The sequence below is a fragment of the Elephas maximus genome, chromosome 9 (genome assembly GCF_024166365.1).
Source record: "Elephas maximus indicus isolate mEleMax1 chromosome 9, mEleMax1 primary haplotype, whole genome shotgun sequence".
In the NCBI taxonomy this organism is placed as follows: domain Eukaryota; kingdom Metazoa; phylum Chordata; class Mammalia; order Proboscidea; family Elephantidae; genus Elephas; species Elephas maximus.
Window position 1 is genome coordinate 103,868,370 of NC_064827.1, and position 25,886 is coordinate 103,894,255.

Sequence of the window (25,886 nt, forward strand, 5' to 3'; positions counted from 1 at the left end):
AGGCACGAAAAAAACCCTACATGATATTCTTGAGCTGCAAGAGGGACACTCTGTCTCCGCAGAAGAGTGTCAGCCAAAGGGCTGGATTCCAGGAAAGGGTGATGTGGTTAAAAAGCACACCAAGGTTCACTCAAATGGAAGGCTGACACTCAGCCAGCTGGGGGTTTCCAAAAACTTGGAGTGTTGTGGTCACTTCTGGCTTCTTCAATACTCTAAGCTATTAATTAGGAGGAACCGCTGGAGTAACCCGTGGCCATAATCACCTATGATGAGGGCTTGTGTACAGAAGCTTGTTCTGGGTAACTGAGGGAACTCCTCTGGGAGCAGGCATCTTGTTTCGGTCTCTCTGGTGCCCAGTGTGGAAATAATGCATGATGGGAGCATACAACGGAAACTGCAGATGTATTTTTCAAGGAAAATTTTTACTCCTAATAATTGTCCTGTGGCCTCAAGTGCACAATGATGACTGACCAATGAATGACTGGCCATGTCAGCATTAAAATTACTGGAACACTTTGGAAATATTTAAGCATTTTGAAGCATGGCAAAGGTTCAGGCCTTCTTCTGTTTAGCCTTATGACCTCTGAAGACAGCAATGCCGCAAATAAAACCAATCAAAGAAAGTGCCTCCGTTGAAAGTGGAAAGGTGGATTCCCATTCACCAGGCAATTCAGTCTGTCCTGGTGGAGAGGAAAAGAAAGGAAAAGAAGACCTTCTTTTGCCTGCATCTCTAGTGTTTTCTGCTACTGTGCTTGTGCTTTGGAGTCCCCGGGTGGTATAAACAGTTAACGCATCCAGCTGCTGCATCCAGCTGCTATCCGAAGGGTTGGAGGTTGGAGTCTACCCAGGGGTGCCTTGGAAGAAAGGCCTGGCAATGTACGTCTGGAAAAATGAGCCACTGAAAACCCTATGGAGTGCAGTTCTACTTTGACACTCATGGGGTCGCCATGAGTCATAGTTGACTCGATGGCAACTTTTTTTTTTTTTTGCCAATACCTGCAGTTCTGTCATGCTGAGCTGATCACATCTCCCTGAACAAATGATGCTTTCCTCTCATCATTCCCTCTGTCTGAAATGTCCCCATTCCCAATCTCCCTCAACTTGGTGGACGAATAACTTAAAAAAATTTTTTTTTTTTTTTTTAAATAAAAGCTCTTCTCAAGTGGTGTTTCTTCTATGAGATCTTTTCTCATATCCTATGCCCCTTCCCCTTCCCACATGGAAACCCCCTTTCCACCTCCCTCCCTTCTTGTCTTGGGAATTCTTTCAGAGCATGAGAGCACTTTATTGCATTGGTTTGTTTACATGTCTTTTCTTCCTCTACTTCTCCCCCTTGAGGGCAGGGAATTAAAGTGGATGCCCACTAAGTGTTGGTTAAGTGAATAATAAGCACTTACCACGGGCCAGGTAACTGCTTTACATACCTTACCTCGCCAAAACCTCACACAATCTTATAAGGTGTCACTATCACTATTAATCCTCAATTTACACAAGACAAAATCAAGGCTCAAGGAGATTAAGTCATTTGTCTAAGATCATATTATCATCAAATGGTAGAACCTGCGCTTAAACCTAGCTGGTCTGACTGCATTGTTTCCCCTCCCCACCACCACCACTGCACAGTGCTGCCTCCTGAACCAGAAGCTATAGGCCACTCAAGGCACTGAGCACTTCTGCCTGCCAATTTTGTGATGAAGGCAATCACCGTCCAACGTCTGATAGCATGGATGTATGCGGATCTAAGACATAGACTTCACCTCAAGGAGCTTGTGAACCCCTTGAGAAAGTTCAGCTAACAATTGGAATGGTTTGTGACCAATGAAAAGTGTTATGAACTTATTTACGTGGGTAATTTTGGCACCTGCAATGTAGAAAGCATCTTGTGAGGGCTAAAAAGAAAAACGAATACAAGAACTATACCATTCCAGTTTTCCAGGATAGACTGGATTTTTTAAAACAGTTTTTTTTTTTAAATTGTGGTAAAAGATATATAACAAAACATTTGCAATTGCAACCATTTTTACGTGTACAATTCCATGGCACTAATTACATTCACCTTGTTGTGCTACCATCACCACTGGTTCCGGATTTTTTCATTACCCTTGACAGTAACTCAGCATCCCTTAAACAATAACTGCACTTTCCCCCTCCTCTCATGGCCCCTGGTAACCACCAATAAACTTCCGTCTTATACAATTGCCCATTCTAGGTATTGCATATGAATGGGATCATACAATGTTTGTTCTTTTGTGTCTGTCTGATTTTGTTCAGCATATTGTTTTCAGGGTTCATCCATGTTGTAGTGTGTATCAGAAATTCATCTCTGTTTATGGCTGAATAATAGGCCATTGTATGAATACACCACATTTTGTTTATCCATTGTAAAAATGGAATGGGTGCAGGGTCCCACTTCTTCCAGCTTCACCAACAACATCAGCTCACGGCTGACTCCTATGAGGTGGAGGTCAAACATACCTCCACACTCCGATCTTTTTACCATTTCTGACACCAGCCATCCCCTCCCACGGTACTCTCTACTTCTCTGCCGGGTTCCATAATTCATCGCAATGGCCACACAGAAATCACAGAGCATACTCACAAATATGGGGCTTCGTAGGGAAGTAACAGGTTACAACTAAGGATCAGACATGACTCAGGATACAGTTCTTCAGTCAGGACAGCTTCTTGGTTGTGCCCACAGGCAGGTCTCTCACTGGCCTTGGCCTCTTGGCCCCTGGCCCCTCGGCCTGGTCTCTGCCCTGCCCTGGCAAGTGTTGCAGAGCTCTTTAGCCCCACCGATAAGTGTCCAGAAGCACCCCACTCCACCAGCAAGCCTCCTGCCTGAAGGAGCTCAGCTCTCTTGCTCCGTGGGTCCGCATACCCACTGTAACTGCCTCACTCAGCGAGCTGGGAAGCCCCCAGCACCGTCTCCGACTGGTCTCCTGGGTCGGCTGCTGCTGATTCTCTGCCACCACTTCTTACCATCTTGCACTGTTTCTGGTGTTACAGCTGTCTCCTGGGTCTAGGAGGATCTCAGTGCATGGATCCTGGGTCCAAAGGGCATGAACACTGTTCCTGGCTTTTCTTGTGATGGTAGTGAGGTCCCACCTTCCAGCCTCTGGAAAGGCTCATTTTAAGCCTAGCAGGATGGCAAAACTGACCAATCCTCTCTTTAGGATTCTATACACCTTATTTGCACAGTCCCACCACTACAAGGGTTCCATGCACCTTATCTGCATTATTAGCAGACTGTCCAATCACCTTATAGGCTACAGCGCCTTATTTGCATAGCCCCACCCAATCATTTTGTGGGAGTCAAAAGGCTATGCGTGGCTATGCATGGCTAGAAAGGCCATATTAAGTAACCATGCACCTAATCCATTCATCTGTTGATGGACATTTAGGTGTTTTCCACCTTTTGTCTGTTGTGAACAGTGCTTCAGTGAACATTGGTATACAAGTATCTGAGTCTCTTTCGAGTCTTTTGGGAATATGCCTCGGAGTGGGTCATATGGTAATTCTATGTTTAACTTTTTGAGGAATTACCAAAGTGTTTTCCACAGCAGCTGCACCATTTTACATCCCACTAACACTGCATGAGGATTCCAAATTCTCCACATCCTCACCAACACTTGCTGTTTTCTGCTTTTCTGACCATAGTCATTCTAGTGGGGGTGAAGTGCTATCTCATTGTGGTTTTCACTGGCTTTTCCCTAATGACTAATGACGTTGCTTATTGGCCATTTGTATGTCTTTGGTGATGTGTCTATTCAAGTTTTTTGCCCATTTTTTTTTTGTTGGATTGTTTGTCTTTTTGTTATTGAGTTGTAGGAGTTCGTCATATATTCCGGATATTAAAATCTCATCAGATATATGGTTACCAAATATTTTCTCCCTTTCTGTAGATTGTTTCTTTGCTTTGTTGATAAAGTCCTTTGATGCACAAAAGTGTTTAATTTTGATGAAGTCCAATTTATTCTGAGTGTCGTTGTGCCTGCTTTGGTGTCAAAACAGCTTTATTGAGATGAGATATAATTCACCTACCACATAATTCTTCTATTTAAAGTTTACAGTTCAGTGGTTTTTAAGTATATTTACAGATATGTGCAACAATCTCCATAGTAATTTTAGAACCCTCATCTATTGTTGGTGGGATTGTAAGCTGATGCAGCTGCTGTGGAAAACAGTTTGGCGTTCTTCAAAATGTTTAACATAGAATTAACTTTACCTCTTAATAAATAGAGCCCTAGTGGTGCAGTGGTTAAGAGCTACGGCATGCTACAGCTGCTAACCAAAAAGGTTGGCAGTTCGAATCCGCCACTTGTTCCTTGGAAACCCTATGGGGCAGTCCTACTCTGTCCTATAAGTTCGCTTTGAGTCAGAATTGATTTTGAGGGCAACAGGTTCTGTTTTTAGGTTTTTATTAACAAATAGATAAATTGGACTTCATCAAAATTAGAAACTTTTTTGAAAGTGAGAGTTAAGGGTGAAATTGGGGCCTTGAAAGAGGAAGATATATTCTAGAGCATCACCTTTGAACCATTTGCTAGGTAATCAATTGGGGGAAACAGAGTCTTTAAGCCATCTGTCATGGTTTTATATACCAACCTGGCTAGATTATAACAACAACAACAAAAAACCCATTGCCATCAAGTCAATTCCAATTCATAGCACCCACTTATTTAATCAAACACTAATGTACGGTTTGCTGTGAAGATGTTTTGTAGATGTGGTTAACATCTAAATTAGTTGACTTGAAGTAAAGAAGATCATCCTCCATAATGTGGGTGGGTCTCATCCAGTCAGTTGAAGGCATTAGAGCAAAACCCTTGGCAATGCCACAGGGCTTTCACTTTTACTTAAAAAAATCTCTACATCTATTCTCTTTCCAGGCAGTCTGGAGAGCAGGGAGGTATGAGAACACTGTCCATTTCAGTTGGGGGAGAACAGCGAGGCAGAGGTTCTGCAGGGACTAAGACGAGACTGATGGGAAGCGTTGCTTTTGTTCTAGTGTAAAAACATCACAAAGTTAGAGTAAAGCAAAAAGAAAGGTTTTATTAGTCATATAGTCAAAGAGGCAAAAGTGGGAAATGGACGAGCGTGCTGCCAGAGCCATGTCTGCTGAGTCCAAGGAACACTACAGCACATCGGTATACGTTCACATTTCAAATGGGCAAAACCATTGAAAGCATCACCTCTTCACAGATTGGCTGGAAACTGCTAAGTCACCGTGATTCTACCTTTTGAATTGTCTTTCTTGATAATCATTGGTACGGGTTTTAACGATGACAGTCAGGAGTGTCTTCATGATCCAGGAAATCTTAATATTCATTAAATGCTAACAGAAAAAGAGTGGAAAGTATGCTTTATGATTTGTTTATGCTTACCTAAAAGATGCTTTCCAAGATTGTTTCAGCTGTTGTCTTTACACCTCAGGACCCAGTTGATGTGTCCTTGTGAGTCCTTGTGAATCCAGCTCCAGCTGGGGCCCATTCTTTATACTCAGGGACAGGGAATAATGGCTCCAATATTATCTCCTGAATCACTTGGAAACATCTAAAAAGGCTTTTTTTCTATTTTCCTTTCGTAGTTTCTCTTATCTAGTCCTTGACTCTTTAGGGTAGTCAACATCTGAAAATTTCAGTAGTTCCAGCAAATATCACACGAACAGAATTTATTTTTAAGGGTATAATTTTTTTTTTTATTTTTTATTCTTAACTCTTTAAAAAACTTACTTCAAGGAAATTGCACGGTTCGTTTCTTTGTCATTGGGAAGAAGCAATCTATAAGGCTGAGAACTGTTAAACTCATCTGTAACTGCAGCCGTATGGCCAGTAGAGGGAGCAGTGTACCCGTCCTTTGATTTCTAGAATTGAAAAGCCCCCTCCCCAACACGAAGCGCGTCCTGGTGGAGTTGATTTCCACTCACAGCGACCCCATAGGGTTTCCGAGGCTGTAAATCTTTAGGAAGCAGACTGCCACATCTTTCTTCCGAGGAGCCGCTGGTATTTTGAATCGCCAACCTTTTGGTTAGCAGCTGAGTGCTTTAGCCACAGCACCACCAGGGCTCCTCAGGCTAAATAATATTAAAATAATCTAGATAAACAAGATTTCATTTCATCTAGGGAGAAAAGAGTCTGGGAGTATGAGTTGAATTTTTGGAAGTAATGATGTTATGTTAAGGTATTCAGAGAGTCATTTTAAAAAACAAACAAAAAACCCCAAACCGTTTGGCAACCACTCATTCTGACTCATGGCGACCTGGTGTGTGTGTCGGAGTAAAAACGGTGCTCTCAGGGTTTTCAACGGCTGATTTTTTTCAGAAATAGACTGCCAGGCCTTTCTTTGGAGGCACCTCTGGGTGGATTCTTTCCATTAGTAGCCACGCGTGAAATACTTTATTACCACTGTGGAATGTTGATACCGTCCCTCGGTTTTGTTTCTCTAGCAAACTGACTGAGCCGTGTATACCAAACCCACATAAACCCGGCCTGAATAACCTCGTAACTGGATTCGATTCTGGGTACGCAAAATCCTTGCGCATCGGATCGGGTGTTTTCTCTAACCCTAACCCTTCGGTGGGGCTGCGGTGTGGCAGCTCGGAGGCGTTCTTCCGGCTTGTCTCACCTGCTGGCCTTCCGTCTCACCTGCTGGCCTTCCGTCTCACCTGCTGGCCTTCCGTCTCACCTGCTGGCCTTCCGTCTCACCTGCTGGCCTTTCGAGTCTCCCGGGTTTGTCTCCTGCTGCCTCCACCTCTGGCGATCAGAGAGGTAACTCCTTTGCTATTTCGCCCTGACTCGTTCCCACAGTGGTATTCTTCCTTCTCAGCAGGGCCTCGGGCTGAGTGGACAAGGCAGGACCCCGCCTCACCACCCGCACCCCCTTCAGCCACTTCAGCTTTTCCTTTCACCCCTCAATTTTCCCCTACTTTCCACTTCCTAGCTCTGATAGTCTTACTGTGGGGGCTCTTTTCTTTGCCTTCGCTATCTTTTGGCTTTGAAATGAATGTGTAGATAATGTTATCAGCCCAAATTTCTAGCATTTCTTTTGAATACTATTTATTTAACAGTTACTTGTGGCCTTGGGCTATCTCTTCTATTTCTGGAACAGGTGTTTAAACTGCTCCTTCATTTAGCGTTTTTCTTGTTTATGTTTTTTGTGAATTAGTACCTGTGGCTGAAAAGACAGGCTTTGGACCTAGGATCCTGGTCTTCTATATGACAAGTCACTGCCTTACTTGGCTCAAAATGTTTTTGAGAAGAAGGATCTAGAAATTCAGTACTCATCAACAAATCTTTTTCTTTCTTCTTTTTTCTCTACTTTTGAAAAAGGAAAAGGAATTTGTGTCATTGAGATTCAACTGACTTCCTCCTTCCCTCTGACAGGTTTAGGCAAATGCTCAACTCCAATAAGATGTTAATATTTTTGGGAGTAATAGGGGTTAAATAGTAAATAAACTCTTTTGTTCTTGTTCTCTTTGGCTCTTTCTAGCTGACACTTTTAGGCCCCCACCCCACACCTTTTCTGGGCAATTCTCTGACATGTTTGTTTCCGGTTTTTATGGTTGGAAGGGAGAATTCTAGTCTAATGCTTAATTGCTAATCACTATTTGCCCCCAGGTGACATGCTCGGTGAAAGAGACTAATAGTGACAAAATCACTGCAAACGTCTTTGGCCGCTGTATTCAGAAAAGACATTAAGTGTAAGAATCTGGGAACCAAAGTTTTTCCCTTTTAAAAAGGTGGTATTTTGCATTCCCATCTACTTTTCTCTTATTTTGCAATGGTGCAAGGTTCAAGAAGGGAAACTGGGTGCTGTTTATTGGTGCCTCTCAAATCCCTGAAGCCCCTGGGTGTTGCAAATGGTTAACATACTCAGCTACTAACCGAAATGTTGGAGGTTCGAATCCACCCATGGATGCCTTGGAAGGCCTGGTGATCTACTTACAAAAAACCAGACAATGAAAACCGTATGTAGCACAATTCTCCTCTGCAATGCATGGGGTCGCCATGAATCAGAACTGATGAGAACAGATTTGGTTTTTGGTTTCGTCAGTCCCTGACACTGGGGTGCAATGGGAAAGGTTGAGTTTTGAGGGTTTGGGGAAGTGGAGTGGCTTTGCTGAGCATGATGGAGAAAGGAAGAGCCAGAGAGTAAGGAAACTGTGCTTAGAGATGGGAGAGAGAGGCAGAGAGCTGGGAATGAGGGACCAGGTTTTGAGAGGAGGATTTCAGTGGCTATGTCTATGGGGAGTGAAGACAGCAGTTTAGGGGGTCATGGAGATTGAAGATGAAAATGGAGTTAAGATGGCTGAAGAGCCATTACTGTTGACATGGTAGTTTCAAAGTTTGGTGAAAATCACTGTTTTCTAGGAAATAGAAACCATACTGCCTTTGTGACTATTTTGTCTGATACTTATATAGTGATTTTAGCTTTTGCTTGTTGGTGTATAGGAGTCCCTAGAGGGTACAAACAGCATACTTGGCTGCTGGCCAAAAGGTTGGAGGTTCGAGTACACCCAGAGACACCTCTGTAGAAAGTCCTCTTGATCCACTTCCAAAATATCAGCCCTTGAAAATCTTACGAACCACAGTTCCACTCTGGCACACTTGGGGTCGCCATGAGTCAGGATTGACGCAGTGGCGACTGGTTTTTGTGTTGGCGTTTATGCTTAGTATTCGGACGAGGACGTGGAATGGTGGATGTCATCGCTGATGTCAGATGAATCGTGGCTGACAGCAGAGAATACCAGAAAGATGTTTACCTGTTTTATTGACTATGCAAAGGCATTGGGCTGTGTGGATCGTAACAAATTGTGGATAAAATTGCGAAGAATGGGAATTCCAGAACACTTAATCGTGCGCATGTGGAACCTGTATATAGAACAAGATGCAGTAGTTTGAACAGAACAAGGGGATACTAAAACCAAAACAAACCCACTGCTGTCAAGCTGATTCTGACTCATAGCCACCCTATGGGGCAGAGTTTCCAAGCAGTGGCTGGTGGGTTTGAACTGCTGAGCTTTTGGTTAGCCCCTGAGCTCTTAATCACTGCGCCACCAGGGCTACCTTTTAGTCAGTGAAAAAAACAAAAAACAAAATGCTTTGTTGTCGAGTTGATTCCCACTCATAGCGACCCCTATAGGACAGAGTAGAACTGTCCCATAGAGTTTCCAAGGAGTGCTTGGTGGATTCGAACTGATGAACGTTTGGTTAGCAGCTGTAGCTCTTAACCACTACCCCACCAGGTTTTCCTTATAGTCAGTACCAAAGCTAATTTAAAATACTTGCTTAACTAAGTTTAATATCCTTTCAACTTGTATGTTATTGTAGTTGTATTTTATTTCTAGAATGTTTTCTCTTACAAAATAGATTATTAATATTGTTTTAGATGGTGAATTTGTTTAGACTTACCTATTTAGCAGTCTGGTAACGTTGCTCACCTTTTTTTTTTTTTTTTTTTAATATCTTAGCCTTTCCATTTGAGGTAATAACCCTCTTGCCTGAAGTACAGCCTTATGTTTTTGTTTTTCTGAAAATGTCCTCATTGTACCTCATTCTTGAAAAATATTTTTCCAATACTTCATTATAAAAATGGTTTCGTTTCCCTGGATAAGCTGTATTGTCTGAAGACACAGTTGATGTATTGTTATGTTTCTTCACAATGCCTAGCACATCACCAGGAACACTACAGATGCTCAATAAATAATTGATCCTGAATGGTCGGCAGTTCGAATCTGCCAGATGCTCCTTGGAAACTCTACGGAGCAGTTCTACTCTGTCCTCTAGGGTCGCTATGAGTCGGAATCGACTCGACGGCACTGGGTTTGGTTTCTGGGTTTAATAATGGAACTCACTATGTCAGTTCTTCAGTTCTAATCCTCAGGATCATAAAGGCAAACACCATGCAAAAGAATGATTACGAGGAACGCTTTTGAAGTGGATTTTCTTGAACTGATAGGATTTGATAGAAAATGCTCTTGGTTGTTTTCTATCTTTATACGGTTTTCACTGTTTTTTATTTGGGTAGTCTACCTTGTGTTCTACCGCCTGTCAGTTTGTCATGCTGTGGTGGCTTGTGTGTTGCTGTGATGCTGGGAGCAATGCCACTGGTATTTCAAATACCAACAGGGTCACTCACGGGGGACAGGTTTCAGTGGAGTTTCCAGACTGAGACAGACTAGGAAGAAAGGCCTGGTGACTCACTTGTGAGAATTAGCCAATAAAAACCTATGAATCACGATAAAACATTGTGCAACTCACCTGTTTTGGACATGTCATCCAAAAAAACCCCAAACCAAATCCGTTGCTGTCAACTTGATTCCAACTCATAGTGACCTTATAGGACAGAGTAGAACTGCTCCATAGAGTTTCCAGGGAGCACCTGGTGGATTCAAACTGCTGACCTTTTGGTTAGCAGCCAGAGCTCTTAACCACTGCATCACCAGGGTTTCCATGTCATCAGGACGGATCAATCCCTGGAGGAGCACATCATGTTTGGGGAAGTTAGGGCCAGTGAGGGCAAGAGATGTCGTTGGTGAGATGGGTTGGCACAGTAGCCACAACGGACTCGAGTATGCTGGAAATCGTGAGGATGATGCAGGATCATCATAAGTCAATGTCAACTCGATGGCAGCTGTCTATGTGTCTATCTACACTCTCCACAAAACAAAAAATACGGGCCTCTGCCCCTTAGAAATTGATGCCCTGGTGCAGGATCATAACCCGTTCACGAGATATCACAAGATACACAGTCAAGAGAATGAAGCAAAGTAACTGACAGCCCAGACCATCGGATTAAGTCCTGGAGTGGAGCCCGTGGAGTTGTTGGAAAGCTAAATGACATTTGCACAACAATTCTGAGTGGACTCAGTCGGTTAAAATGGGCCAGAGAAATGGGAGTTATTTAGGGGTAAATGAAAATTTCAGGACCATGATTATCAAAAAATGAAACCTGAGGAAAGCCTCTTTTAGTCAAATGCTTGCTCTTCTGGGGTCATAGATTCCCTAATGTCACCCAAAGTTGTTTAGCGTCTTCTGTGGTGAGGAAACCATAAACTTTTAGAAATGATCACTAGTCCAGATGTGTTAGTCACGACAGAACATACCATCATCCATACAGTAAAAAAAAAAACATTGCTGTCGAGTCGACTCTGACTCATGGCGGCCCCATCCCTGGGTGATGAAAACAGTTTATGCTCAACTACTGACATAAAGTTGTAGGTTTGAACACACCCAGTGGCACTGTGAAAGAAAGGCCTGGCAATCTCTGCTTTTGGAAAGATTACAGCCAAGGAAGCCCTATGGAGCAGTTTTACTCTGTAACACATGGGGTCTCATACAATAAAATAGGACTGTGTAAAAATCAGGTGAGTTTGCAACCTTTATTTCAATCCCATGCAAGCTTTCTAATCACATGGAAACCTGTTTCTTTTTTTTTTTTATTTTTATTTTCATGGAGTTGACTTTTTGGGGGACCAGATGTAATCTCAAGCCTTTTTTCATTCTAATTGTTAGGATTGTGTTTACACTGGCTAAAATTGTGCATGTTATTTATAGCAGAACACGTAAGTGCTGTCTTATTATTCATCATCAATACCTAATAGTTTCTATAAATAGTCCAGGATGTAAAGCAAATATCACTTGCTACTTGACCACATTTCTTATGGCTGCTTGTGCCAACCATATTCTGACCATATGTATAAAAAAAAAGTTTTGTCGTAGTTTGTTCTTTTGGGATGTTTTATGTATGCTTTGTGGGTCAAAAATGATAAAATATCAGAAGTTTCATATGGTTCAACCCCGTAGTCATTTCTGTGAGGAATTGGGAGTAGTAACTTTTTCAATGCCTATTTAAAAATGTTTTATTTCACCCTTATGCCTATATAATTTAACCGGATATGCACTGTTAGGGATTGAATTATGTCCCCCCAAAATACGTGCTGTAATCCTGATCCCTATACTATGGACGTAATCCTACTTGGAAATAGGGGTTTCTTTGCTAGGTTAATGAAGCTGTATCAGTGTAAGATGTGTTCTAAACCTAACCACTTCTGAGTGATACAAGGAACAGCATAGACACAGACGAGTAAGCACAAATTGGGGACGATAGATGTCATGCCACCTGAAGATATAAGGAACTGACGCTCACAGTAACAAGAATCTTTCCCTAGAGCTGAGAGTGAGAGCCTTCCCCTAGAGTCAGTGCCCTGAATTCAGACTTCTAGCCTCCCGAAGTGTGAGAAAATAAATTTCTGCTCTTGAAAGCCACCACGTGTAGTATTTCTGTTACAGCAGTACTAGGAAACTAAGAAATACACTTTACACTGATGGTTATTTTTCCTCATTGCTTTCAAGATATTCTACTGCCTTTCGGATCATTTTTGCTGATGAAGAGTCTGTTGTTAGTCTAATTGCCATTTATTTATAGCTAATCTGTCTTTACTTTCTGGTCTCTTTGTCATTGAAGTTCTGAAGGTTTTTTAAATTAATAAGTCTAAGTGTGAATTTTTTAATTTGTTTTTAAATTCAATGAGTTTGTCTTTCATTTCTAGTAGTTCTGTTTGGCATCTTTTCAAATTGGCCAGTTCTTTTTCATAAAAAAAACAAAAACAAAAACCACTGCCATTGAGTCAATCTGACTAATACCGACTGTATGGGACAGAGTAGAACTGCCGCATAGAGTTTCTGAGGAGTGCCTTGTGGTTTCGAACTGCTGACCTTTTGGTTAGTAGCTGTAGCACTTAACCGCTATGCCACCAGGGTTTCCTTCTTTTTTGTAGTGTGAGATTTTTTTAAATATGTATATTTTTAAATTAATTATTGTATTAGGGTCCTCCAGAGAAACAGAACCAATAATATATTTATATTTATTGTTGTTATTGTGTGCTGTTGAGTTGATTCTGAATCAGAGCAACCCTAACAGGACAGAGTAAAACTGCTCTATAAGGTTTCTAGGCTGAAACCTTGATGGAAGCAGATGACCAGATCTTTTCTCCCGTGGAGCTGCTGGTGGGCTCCAACTGTTGACCTTTTGGTTAGCAGCTGAGTGCGTAACCATTGTACCCCCAGGTCTTTCTCTTGCTCTTTCTCCCTCTCCTTCTCTTTCTCCCATTGCCTTGACTTCTCTGCTTACCTGGCAGATGAGGAATTTTGTCTTTCTAGATTGGCTTTCTATTAATTTGTTGTTGTTTTTGCTACATTTTACTCATCATTTCTAAATGTTTATAATGAGAGGACAACCCCGCCACAACAACTTAGAAAGTCATGTTCTGGAAAGTCCTGTTTGCCTCAGAGATTTTTCTATTTAGAACGCTCTGTCTGTGCTCTTTCTTAGTGTTTCTTTGTTGTCCTTTCATTCTTTGGTGTTTGTTGTTGCCTCCAGTTGAAGCTCTAACATTATGAATCAGATGATATGTTTTTATATAAGCTTTGTTATATTAAAAAGTACACACACACAGTAGAGTCACCATACGTCAGAATCAACTCAACAGCAATGGGTCTTTTATATGTATATAATAGGAAACCCTGGTAGCATAGTGGTTGAGAGCTATGGCTGCTAACCAAAAGGTCGGCAGTTCAAATCCATCAGGAGCTCCTTGGAAACCATATGGGGCAGTTCTACTCTGTCCTATAGGGTTGCTTTGAGTCGGAATTGACTCAACGGCAATGGGTTTAATGTATATAATAATCTTTCTTCTCTCCAGATGACTTTTGCCTGTATTTTCATTAAATCCGTGTAGCTTCATAGCTGTAAAAATCCAATTTGTTGAAAATTACCCCCCTCAAGATGGAGGAATTTCCCTAAGAAAGTAGGCACAAATCTTGAAATGATACCTGCTTTTTTGCCCTCATCCTTATTACTTCAGAATGCTGAAATTAAGGAAACTAAGAATTTTGAGGAAATCAGTATCCAGGAGGTTTTATGCAAGACATACTGGATGGTCAACCATTTTTATTCCATTTTATCCCTTATTCTGTTCTTCCATCTGTCCATCACAAAAATAATCAAACACTCATCTTGCAGGATCATTTTTTAAAAGAAATGATAAATTGTAGTTAGTAAATTTTATAGTTTGTCCTAAAGATATTCTATTCATTGAGTTCTTTGAAAATTGACAGACACTCTATTTCTATGGGCGTTTTTTAATTAGTTCCTAAAACCAGTTAACCAGAATAACTTTCACAGGGTGGTAGAGCATTTGCTGTATACCCACACGCATGCACACGTACACATACACTCTAGAGCTGTGCCATGCCATTAACATCATTTTCATTGACTTTTTGTTTTTTCTGGCAACACCAGAACATGCCCTGACAAGCCACCTTCCATTATAAATATGTCAAAAACTAAGCAAGGAGGGAGTCACCCCTTAACCACAAGTCATAGGGTGCAAGAAGGATGCACACAGCTGCAGCAGCCCCATGTAATTACTTAATTTGTTTTTGACAGTTCTCATTCACAGGGGAAAGGATGAACTGCACAAGGGCAAGGACTTGATATATTCTCAAATATGTTTGTCAGTTGTGAATGTTCACAGATTTCCTTGGGGGGTGGCACAGCCTATGGGGCAGGGAAACAGAGCTAACATCACCCCTTTCCCAGTATAGGAACAGCTCAGGATGTTTGCAGCCAATGGAAAGTTGAAGGCAAAAACTCAAACCAGCGTTTTACTCCCAAAGGGAAGAAGTCCTAAATTAGCAAGCACTTGCCAGTTTGTGGAGTTAGGGCTCTAAGCAAGTGAAGAATATGTGCCTTGCTGAGAAAATGGAAGAATGTGGTTTAATGAGAGAACGGAGCACAGGACAGGCCATTGCATTTATTCCAATGAGCGTTTTCAAAAGCACCTTTCCTCACAGTGGAGAGTTAGGTGGTGTGATAGCTCTCCCCGTGGCTTCTGTAAGTAAACTGTGGAGGCTCAGGGCGCCCCAAATCCTGCATGTCTTAGGTAATTCATTGTCGGAGCCTCATCTAGGACAGAGGTCCATGCAGCTGGGGAATGCTCCCTGTATCACCCGAGCCATGTCCTGAGTTGTCTGGGACTGACCACTTTCTGCAGACTGGGCTTGAGATGCAAGGGGCAGAATACAATACAATTTTGAGTGCAATGGTCAGAAATGTATGGTCGTACTTTGGGCTCCTTTTGTGGGTGTGAGAAGTCTCCAGTTGGGAGCTGGAATGCAGGCCCTGAACCACAAATCCTGTTAATTCTTTGGCGGGGGCGGGGGGCCTAATGGGAGCATGACAAAGTGGGGACACTAAGAACAATGAGGCAATAAGCGTTTGTTCCAAGTTATCATCAACAGTCAAACTGTGCTTTTGGGTGCAGCAATTGGACCTGACTAAGAAGCTGTCACTGTAGGAAAAAGGGGTAGACAGTCGCTATCTTATATAATTTATAATAAAGAATTATAATAAAGGTATATTCTGTTAGTATTGTTGTATTGTAAGGAATCACTGGGTGGTGCAACAGTTAACACAATTGGCTGATAACCCAAGGCTGGAGGTTCAAGTCCACCGAGAGGTGCCTCAGAAGAAAGGCTTGGCGATCTGCTGCCGAAAAACTAGCTACTGAAAACCCTGTGGAGCACTGCTCTACTCTGACATACATGGTGTAATGGATTGAACTGTGTTCCCCAAAAACACGTATCGACTTTGTTAGACCATGTGTGGTTGTCCTCCATTTTGTGATTGTAATTTTATGTTGAGAGGATTAGGGTGGGATTGTAACACCGCTTTTACTCAGGTCACCTCCCTGATCCAAATTAAAGGGAGTTTCCCTGGGGTGGGGCCTGCACCACCTTTTATCTCTCAAGAGATAAAAGGAAAGGGAAGCCAGCAGGGCGTTGGGGACCTCATACCACCAAGAAAGCAGCATCAGAAGCAGAGTGTGTCCTTTGGACACGGGGTCCCTGCACCTGAGAAGCTCCTCGACCAGGGGAAGATTGAGGACAATAATCTTCCTCCAGAGCTGACAGAGACAGAGAGCCTTCCCCTGGAGCTGGTGCCCTGCATTTGGACTTGTAATCTACTAGACTGTGAGAAAATAAATTTCCGTTTGTTAAAGCCATCCATTTGTGGTATCTCTGTTATGGCAGCACTAGATGACTAAGACACAGGGGGCTGCTGTGAGTTGGACTAAACTCAACGAAAACTTTGTTGCTGTTTGTCGATGTTGGCTGCTGCTGAGTAGGTTCTAACAAGTTACTGGTTATTGTATTGTAAGAGAGAGAGGAGAAAATGTTGACAGAGCTCTGGGCTTGTTTACAATCTATCATTGTCTGGTAGAAACCTGGTCAAGTACAGTCAAAGATCCCTCTGTGCGGCCTTCTCCGATTGCTGTGGTTCCTTTTGGTAAAAGAATTATAATGAGTGAAACCATGCGCAAATGTCACAAAGAGTAATTAAAGGCATTTTCCATGTGGTGAGTTAGGTCCACCTTGAAGAAAGTTCTGGGAAGGAGTTTGGAGGGTTTGTTCCTTAAAGAATGTGATCATGACAGGGAGAAATCTGACTTACGGGAAAAAAAAAACCTAAAAACTATACCTGTTGCCCTCGAGTCAATTCTGACTCATAGTGACCCTATAGAAATTCCTCATCTGGTTTCCAAGGAGGGCTTGGTGGATTTGAACCACTGACCTATTGGTTAGCAGCCGTAGCTCTTAAGCACTACGCCAGCAGGTTTTCCGATTTACAAGAAAGCGAGATTAATTTGAGGTGTAAACTCCAGAGAGCTTCTGCTGATACCTTGTTTCTCCTGCTGCCTTTGGTCAACTCAATGTTGTTGTTGTTAGTTGCTGCTGAGTTAATTTCAACTCATGGTGAACCTAGGTGTTACAGAGTAAAACTGCTCCCTGGGGTTTTCGTGGCTGTAATCTTTACAGAAGCAGATCGCCAGGCCTTTTCTTCTGGGGTAGCACTGGATGGGCCAAGCTGCTAATCTGCAACTTCAGATTAGCAGTTTAGGTGTTCCATATTCACATTGTAGCCACATATGTAGAATGTCTCGCATGGTACTCAGCAGGAAGGAATTATGGCCTGGGAAGATGGAAAAATTCCCTGTCCGGTGTCCTGAGTACTTTGGCCTAGGGTTAGAGTCACCTGGACAGCCTGCTGCTAAGACTGCTTCCCTGCCTTCACCAGCACCCGAGAGCCTTAGGCCTTCCAGAGTAGGTGGTAGAACGTGGGGTTAGCGTTATTCTCGTGAATCCACCTAAAGACAATGGGAGCGATATAAAACTTAGGGTGGTGAAGCTTGTGGGGCATCTTAATCATCTCTTATATTATTCCAATTTTCAAGGGTAGCCTTACACTTTTTTCTTTTTTTAATTGTGCTTTAGGTGAAAGCTTCCAGTCCTAGTTTCCCATTAAAACAATTTATACACATATCATTTTGTGACATTGGTTGCAGTCCCCACAGTGTGACAATACTCTCTTTCTACCCTGGGCTCCGTGTGTCCGTTCATCTAGTTCTTGTCCCTTCCTGCCTTCTCATTTTGCTTTTGGTCAGGAATTGCCCATTTGGTCTCATATATTTGAACTAAGAAGTACATTCCTCATGTGTGTTATTGTTTGTTTTATAAGCCTGTCTAATCTTTGTCCGAAAAGTGGGCTTTGGGAGAGTGGTTTCAGCTCTGGGTTTGCAGAGTATCTGGGGGCCATAGTCTCTGTTAGACCAGTAAGTCTGATCCTTTTTTGTGAGTTTGAATTTTGTTCTACATTTTTCTTCAGGTCTGTCTAGTACTCTCTGTTGTGATCCCTGTCAGAGCAGTCTGTGGTAGTAGCTGGGCACCATCTAGTTCTTCTGGGCTCAGGCTGGTGGAGTTTCTGGTTCTTGTGGTCCTTTAGTCCTCTGGGCTAATATTTTCCTTGTGTCTTTGGTTTTCTTCATTCTCCTTTATTCTGGATGGGATGCGACCAATAAATCTATCTTAGATGACCACTCGCAGGCTTTTAAGACCCCAGATGCTACTCACCAAAGTAGGATACAGAGCGTTTGCTTTATGAACTATGGTATGCTAATTAACCTAGATGTCCCCCAAGACTATGGTCCCCAGCTTTCAGCCCCAGTAACTCAGTCCCTCAAGGTGTTTGGATGTGTCTAGGAAACGTCTATGACTTTGCCTTGGTCAAGTTGTGCCAACTTCCCCTATACTGTGTGTTATCTTTCCCTTCACCAAAGTTGACCCTTGTCTACTTTTAAGAATCAAGGTTAACTACTAAACGACAAGGTTCTTGCTGGTTAGAATTTCAAGGCTAAGGAGAATCTGTAAAACAAATGCAGTTCAGCTTGTTCTCAAGCTCCTGACACCTAAAGAGAAGAAGGAAATAATATTCCTAGTGCTAATAAACTTTACTTTTCTCTCCAGATATAGACTATTTTTTAAAACAGTTTTACAGAAAAATTGTGCAGAATGCACAGAGTTCCCATATACCTCTTCCCTCCTGCTCTCTTCCCCACCCCCGTTACTCCTATAATTAACATCTTGCATTCCTGTGGTACATTCGGTACAATTAATGAACCAGTACTGATACATTATTATTAACTAAAGTCCATAGTTGACATTAGGGTTCACTTCTTTGTGTCATACAGCCTTAGGGGTTTTGACAAATGCACAGTGTCATGTGTTCACCATTATAGTATTATACAGAACAGTTTCACTGCCCTGAAAATGCCCTGTGCACTTCCATTTTGCATTAATTTTTAAGATACAGGGTATTTAAAAATGCCACCCCTGTGCCCGTCTGCTTTTTTTTAAATTTGATTTTTATTGTGCTTTAGTGAAAGTTTACAAATCAAGTCCATCTCTCATATAAAAATTTATATACACCTTGCTATATACTCTTAGTTGCTCTCCCCCTAATGAGACAGCACACTCCTTCTCTCCACCCTATATTCCCTGTGTCCATTCAGTCAGCTTCTGTCCCCCTCTGCCTTTCTCATCTCCCCTCCAGACAGGAGCTGCCCACTTAGTCTCATGTGCCTGCTTGAGCCAACAAGCTCACTCCTCACCAGTATTATTTTCTATCTTACAGTCCAGTCCAATCCCTGTCTGAAGAATTGGCTATGTGAATGGTTCCTGTCTTGGGCTAACAGAAGGTTTGAAGACCATGACCTCCAGGGTCCTTCTAGTCTCACTCAGACCATTAAGTCTGGTCTTTTTACAAGAATTTGAGGTCTGCATCCCACTGTTCTCCTGCTCCATCAGGGATTCTCTGTTGTGTTCCCTCTCAGGGGAGTCATTGGTTATAGCCGGGCACCATCTAGTTCTTCTGGTCTCACGCTGATGTAGTCTCTGGTTTATGTGGCCCTTTCTGTCTCTTGGGCTCATAATTACCTTGTGTCTTTGGGGTTCTTCATTCTCCTTTGCTCCAGGTAGGTTGAGACCAATTGATGCATCTTAGATGTGTACCTGTCTGCTTTGAGCTATACCTATAGAATCTTCAAGGGTACGAATTACTCTCCTTTATCATTAGGAGTTCCTTGGAAAGTTTGAAAAGCCCTGCTTTAAGGCATTCCTTGACCTCTTTGGTCTTGACTTTTTTTAGTAAGTGAACTTGAACCCTGGTGATATTCCTGCCCCTTTCCTCTGACTTGAGTGTTCCTGATCTTGGCTCACGGACCTGGTTCTCATCTCCTGTGTCCCTGACCTTGCTTCCTCTTTTCTCATTCTCTTTTGCTGCAGATTTTTATCTTTAGGTATTTAACCCTGGTCTGGTGTCCTGAGTCTGTTTAAAATCTCAGTCAGAGGATCCTGGATACCTTCCTTCTGACATCTGGGTAAAATGAAGCAAAGTATAAAAACTGTACAGGACTTTCAGCTCCTTGGACATAGCTTCCTGCTGTTTTATTCCTGTGGTTTTTTCTCTCCAGGTTTTAGATTCTCTCCATTTAGTTATTTGAAATGGCTCTTTTACAGACAACCTTTCCGTTTCATATGTTCTTTCCCTTTTGCAAGCGAGCTTTTCTTACAAGCGGGTTGCTACCCCTCTGCTAACTTATTCTACTCGAACAATAGGATTTCTTGTTTTCCCCAGATTTTTCAAAACCTGAGAATTAAATTTCCAGAAATGCCAAACCACTGCATTTCATCTTGAACTAATTTGTCCTGTGGGCAGGCTTCCCGCTGCAAAATCAACAGGAGTTTTTCTTTTGGTTTTTTAAATAAAAAGAGAGCAACAGGACTCTTTGGCAGATCCTCACCATGGCCTTCCCAGTAACCTGATAAAATTCCATCTCTTTGCCCCGCCCCCAAGGGGAAAAAAAACAAAAGCTGAACTAAACTTTTAACTTTTTTGGGGGGAAAGGGGCTTAAACAAACGCACTCAATTTGGGAGACAGATCTTCATCTAGGCGAGGCAGGCTGAGCTGTTACATTCCAGAGTTTCTCCTGTGTAGCGGGAAACCTTCATGAATGTAAGGGGATGCTTTCCTGGTGTTATCTGTGAATTCAGACCTGGGCACCATCCAGGTCCCCCCAGTTAGCTGTGAGAACAGAGTCTGTTATTGTGTCTCAGGTTTACCTTGAATTCTCCAAAAAAACTTTCTTTCCTGATCACTGACTGTTAGAAAGCAGAAACCTTCAAGTGTCTTCTTTCTTGCGTCAAAGCAAAGGGGGCCCGTAAGGCTCCAAGACAGGCTAAAAGAACGATTGCATGTAAGCATTTCATTGTGAAGGGGTAAAAAAGGAATTGTGGTGTCCATCTTTACATTTTCAGAGAAGAGAACAAATCAGAAACCTCTGTACTGTGAAGGGCGATTGGATTTGGAGCTGGCCACTTCTTTATGCATGGGGGACTGGTGGGAGCTGTAAAGCTCCTTTTTTACTTTGTTCACGTGACCCAGTTTATCAGTATAACTTGCATTCCGCAAGTCACACCAGGCTGGGGGTAAAACTAAGATGAAAAGAGCAGCCACTAAACAGTATTTCTCTGGTTCTGCTGTTACACACTCAGGAAATCCTAGATTCTTAAATGCTCTTTCAATTGCTTTGGGAGTCCTCATGGAATAATTTCACATGTATTTCTTGAATACCATGTGGCGTCTGCCATTTCTCTCTTTGAATTCTTAATATGGTGGTAGTGCTCTCTGTAAGTGGCGTCATAGAGTGGTGTTGTCCGTTTTTGCTAACGGCAGAGTGAAGAGCTAGTCTCCCGATGGCCCCGACACAAGATATTGAGTCTCTGAGCTCTGCGTTGTGAGCGTCCATGCTCCATGTCTTCACCTAGTATGGCACCAGTGCCAACGGGCTCTCCGCAGAGAAACTTACACCGAGATTGCCGGTGATCTTTTTGAAGGCACCAACCTCTGCACAGAGGTAGTTCTGAGAAAGCCATTGCACCAATGGGGTTCTATCTTGTGCTCTGTAAGCCCCGTGAAGGTACCTGTGAGTTTTTCTTTGGTTTTAGGAACCTTGTCAACCTAGCACATGGGGCACGTGTCCCTGAAGACTAGGAGGGTAATAAAGAAATGTGCTTTATTCAGAAGCCACCTTCTTGTCTTCCTTGGCCCGTTAACATTGAATAGGCCTCGAATCAGTTAACACTGGCTATTTCTCCAGAGGTTCATTGGTCCTTTGTACACACAGCCTCGAGTTCTCAGACAAGCTGTATGTACCTGAGTCTTGGAGTGAGTAAAATTGATTTAACACCACTATATGCATTTGGGGAAACCCTGGTGGTGCAGTGGTCAAGAGCTACTTGGCTAACTAAAAGATTGGCAGTTCAAATCCACCAGGCGCTCCTTGGAAACCCTATGGGGCAGTCCTACTCTGTCCTATAAGGTTGATATGAGTTGAAATCAACTCAATGGCAATGGATTTTTTTAGTATGCATTTGTCTCTATCCCATGTGGAGCTGCAAATGTGCGCACTTAGTGTGTATAATGTTACAAATCTGTTCAACACGCTGATTGCAAAGAAGTCTCTTCCTCACCCTATATTTTTGTGGGGTAAAGCTTTTAGAGCCCATTTCAATATCTCTTTAGCAGAGTAACTCCCAAATCTGATCCCAGTGTAGATTTTTCTCCTGTGCTTCTGATTCTCCTCTTCCCCCCAAAATGCTTCTTTTCCTCTAATCTCTGTCTCCATCAGTGACCATCCACCCCATTCCTGAGCTAGAATCATCTTTACTTCCTTATACCCCCTCACACTCAAAAACTCAATCATGAAATTAAACACTAAACCCTTAATAATTCTATTATTAGTGGCAAGGTATTGAAGGGTGGAAGGAGCCTGGGTGGTGCAAGTGGTTTGCAACTGGCCACTAACCTAAAGGCTGGCGATTTGAACCCACCCAGTGGCTCTGTGGAAGAAAGTCCTGCAAAGTGCTCTGTAAAGATCACAGTCGAGAAAGCTTTTCAGAGGAGCATAGCTGTACTCTGCAGCACATGAGGTCGCAATGAGTTGGGGTGGAGGGGCAACTTGACGGCACCTAACCAGACAGAAGGGTGGAGATTATGAGACCAGTTTTTATTTTAGGAAAAAAGTACCAGGAAATAATATCTCATAACACCTTGTTCTCAACACCAAAGATAAGATTGTCTTTATACATTTTATGGGATGAAACCAGTAAAAGTTCTGTTTCTATCATTTCTTAATATCTCCAGTAGCCAAAACAATGTAGATTTTAATTTGGTCATATTTCCGACATGAAAAAGGAACGTACTGTCCTAAAAATAAGCACAATCAGGGGCACATACCAACTGAATTTGCTGCAGTCATGTATGTTTTCTCCTTTAGTCCAGGGACACCATGCATCTGTTGGTTTGTTGTACCGTCGTGGCTTGTGTGCTTCTGATTCTCCTCTTCCCCTCAAAATGCTTCTGGGAATTATGCCACCAGTATTTCAAATACCAGCAGGTCACCCATGGTGGACAGGTTTCAGTGGAGCTTCCAGACTAAGACAGACTAGGAAGAAAGCCATGGCAATCTACTTCCAAAAATTAGCCAATGAAAGCCTTATCGATCACAACAGAGCATTGTCTGACTCACTTGCTTTGGACATGTCATGAGGAAGGATAGATCACTGGAAGAGGAATTTGTACTTGGTGAAGTAGAGGGCCAGCAAGGGTGAGGGAGACCCTCGGTGAGATGGGTTGGCACAGTAGCTGCAATGAGGGACTTGGACATGCGGGCAATCATGAGGATGGCGCAGGACTGGGCAATATTTTGTTCTGTTATATGTAACGTGGCATGAGTTGGAGTTGATTCAATGGCAGCTATGTCTGTCTGTATGTATCTATCGATCTATCATCTGTCTTAGTGGAGGGTAAGGAAATGACTATGTGTAATTGTTCTAAAAATGGTGACTCTTCTCTGCAATGTATACTCAGAGGCTTTGAGAGTATTTTTTAAAAAAGGTGACTCATTTGTAAGTATCCCTTAAAAGACCAGTCAAGATAGCAGGTAAATTCACTATTTGTGGATGGCTGTGCAGGTCAGTTGAATGTAAGTCTCTGAGACCAAAGGGGAGCCCTGTGGTATAGAGAGTGGGAGGAAGGCCTCCTGATCAGATGGATTCACATTTTCTGTGACTGGAGACCAAGGTGACATAATGCCATCTCGCCTGTGAGTTTGGTTTAGTGTGGAATTCAGTGAGGGGTGAACCTATTGAGGAAAACTTTCTTATCTGAACTTGTGAGTTGGCAGTTTAATGAACTGAACATCTACTTCAATTATTTAAACATCTAATCACTCTACTTGTAAACTCCTGCTGCAAAACCTGATGGATCTTAGCAGGGATAGTTTTGTTGTTGTTGTTGTTGTTAGGTGCCCTCCATTCAGTTCTGACTCGCAACGACCCCACGCACAACAGAATGAAGCACTGCCTGGTCCTGTGCCATCCTCACAATTGTTGTTAGGCTTGAGCCAGTTGTTGCAGCCACAGTGTCAGTCCCTCTCATTGAGGGTCTTCCTCTTTTTTGCTGACCCTCTGCTTCACCCAGCATGAAGTCCTTCTTTAGGGAATGACTGGTCCCTCCTGATAACATGTTCAAAGTACATCAGACAAAGTTTCACCACCTTTGCTTCTAAGGAGCATTCTGGCTGTACTTCTTCCAAGACAGATTTGTTCATTCTTCTGGAAGTCCAAGGTATATTCAATATTCTTCGCCAACACCATAATTCAAAGGCATCAGTTCTTCTTCAGTCTTCCTTATTCACTGTCCAGCTTTCACATGCACATGGGGTGATTGAAAACACCATGGCTTGGGTCAGGCTCACCTTAGTCCTTAAAGTGACATCTTTGCTTTTTAACACTTGAAAGAGGTCCTTTGCAGCAGATTTGCTGAATGCAATGCATCCTTTGATTTCTGGACTGCTGGTTCCATGGCTGCTGATTGTGGATCCAAGTAAGATGAAATCCTTCACAACTTCAATCTTTTTTCTGTTTATCATAATGTTGCTTCACGAAGCAACATCAACTGTAAGATTTTTTTCTTTATGTTGAGGTGTAGTCCATACTGAAGGTGGTCTTTGATCTTCATCAGTAAGTGCTTCAAGTCCCCTTCGTATTTAGCAAGCAAGGTTGTGTCATCTGCACAACACAGGTTGTTAGCTAATCTTTCTCCGATCCTGATGTCCCATTCTTCATATAGTCCAGCATCTCAGATTATTTGCTCAGCATACAGATTAAATAAATATGGCGAAAGGATACAACCCTAACGCATACTCTTCTTAACTTTAAACCAACCAATACCCCCTTGTTCTGTTCGAACCAGGATCAGATACCATTGTAGTTCCAACCACAAACAATGAGGGCTGGCAATTAAAAAACAAAAACAAAAATAAAAAAACCCAAACCCATTGCAGTCCAGTTGATTCCGACTCATAGTGACAGTATAGAGCAGAGTAGAACTGCCCCATAAGGTTTCTAAGCAGCGGGTGGTGGATTCGAACTGCCAACCTTTTGGTTAGTGGCTGAACTCTTAACCACTGACTGGTGATATGGTGGCGTTATTCCCATGACCTGCGGGACAGCTTCTGGGAAACCAAAGTCTTTGGGTTCCAGGGGGAGTATGGTTATAAAGCTGAAACTTAAAACTCTATATGGTTTATTATAATTCATGCTATGGTTGAATGAAGAGTTATAATTTTCTGAAGTGATTATCTTGAAAATTCAGTAAAGGGCTCCAAAAGTATAACAAAAAGACTAGTGAATGCTGGTTTAGTTTACTATGAAATATTAGCACATGGCCTAGTAAAAACAGCATGGAGCATGTGGCCAGAGTGGGTTCAAACACTGGCTTTCCTGCCTACTAGCTATGTGACCTTAGACATCCCAAACCTCAGTATTCCTTATCTGTAAAATGGGACAAATAATACCTATCTAAATTGTGGGGATTAGGCTTACTATAATGCTCGTAAAGCGCTTATGATAGATTCCCATATTTCCTATACACAGAGATGCAATTAATAATCTCTTTATCCCTGGAAGTGAGGAGAAGAGTCGTGAATGCATGGGGTAGTTTGTGGAGTGTTTGGCGCTAGTGCTAGTACTCAGACATTTAATTCTAAGTGTTTACGTGCCATTTTCTTCCGCTATGAGTTCCTAAAGGGCTAAACCCAAACCAAACCCATTGCCGTGGAGCTGATTCTGACTCATGGTGACCCCATATGTTACAAAGAAGAACTGATCCATCGGATTTTCTTGGTTGTCATCTTTACCGAAGCAGCTAGCTAGGCCTTTCTTCCTCAGTACCCCTGGGTGAGTTCGAACCACCCACCTTTCCGTTAGCAGTCAACTGCAAACTAGTTTTGCCACCCAGGGACCTTTTCCTTAGGGGCAGGCAGGGCCTTATTGGTCTCTGACGCCTAGTAGGCTCTTGATGCATGTTTCTAAATAAATAAATGGACTCAGGCTCCAACTTCAGGGCTGCTTAAACATTT

The 25,886-nt window shown here is 42.5% G+C and overlaps 1 long non-coding RNA gene across 6 annotated transcripts in view; it reads left to right on the forward strand.

Moving 5' to 3' along the window:
• The first annotated feature begins 6,256 nt into the window (after positions 1–6,256).
• Positions 6,257–25,886, forward strand: part of LOC126082856 (uncharacterized) — a 93,678-nt gene continuing 74,048 nt past the window's right edge. For all 6 annotated transcript variants that reach the window (XR_007518670.1, XR_007518672.1, XR_007518667.1 and 3 more), the window contains exon 1: positions 6,257–6,770. This is a non-coding gene — a long non-coding RNA (uncharacterized LOC126082856). The remainder of the gene's footprint in view (positions 6,771–25,886) is intronic.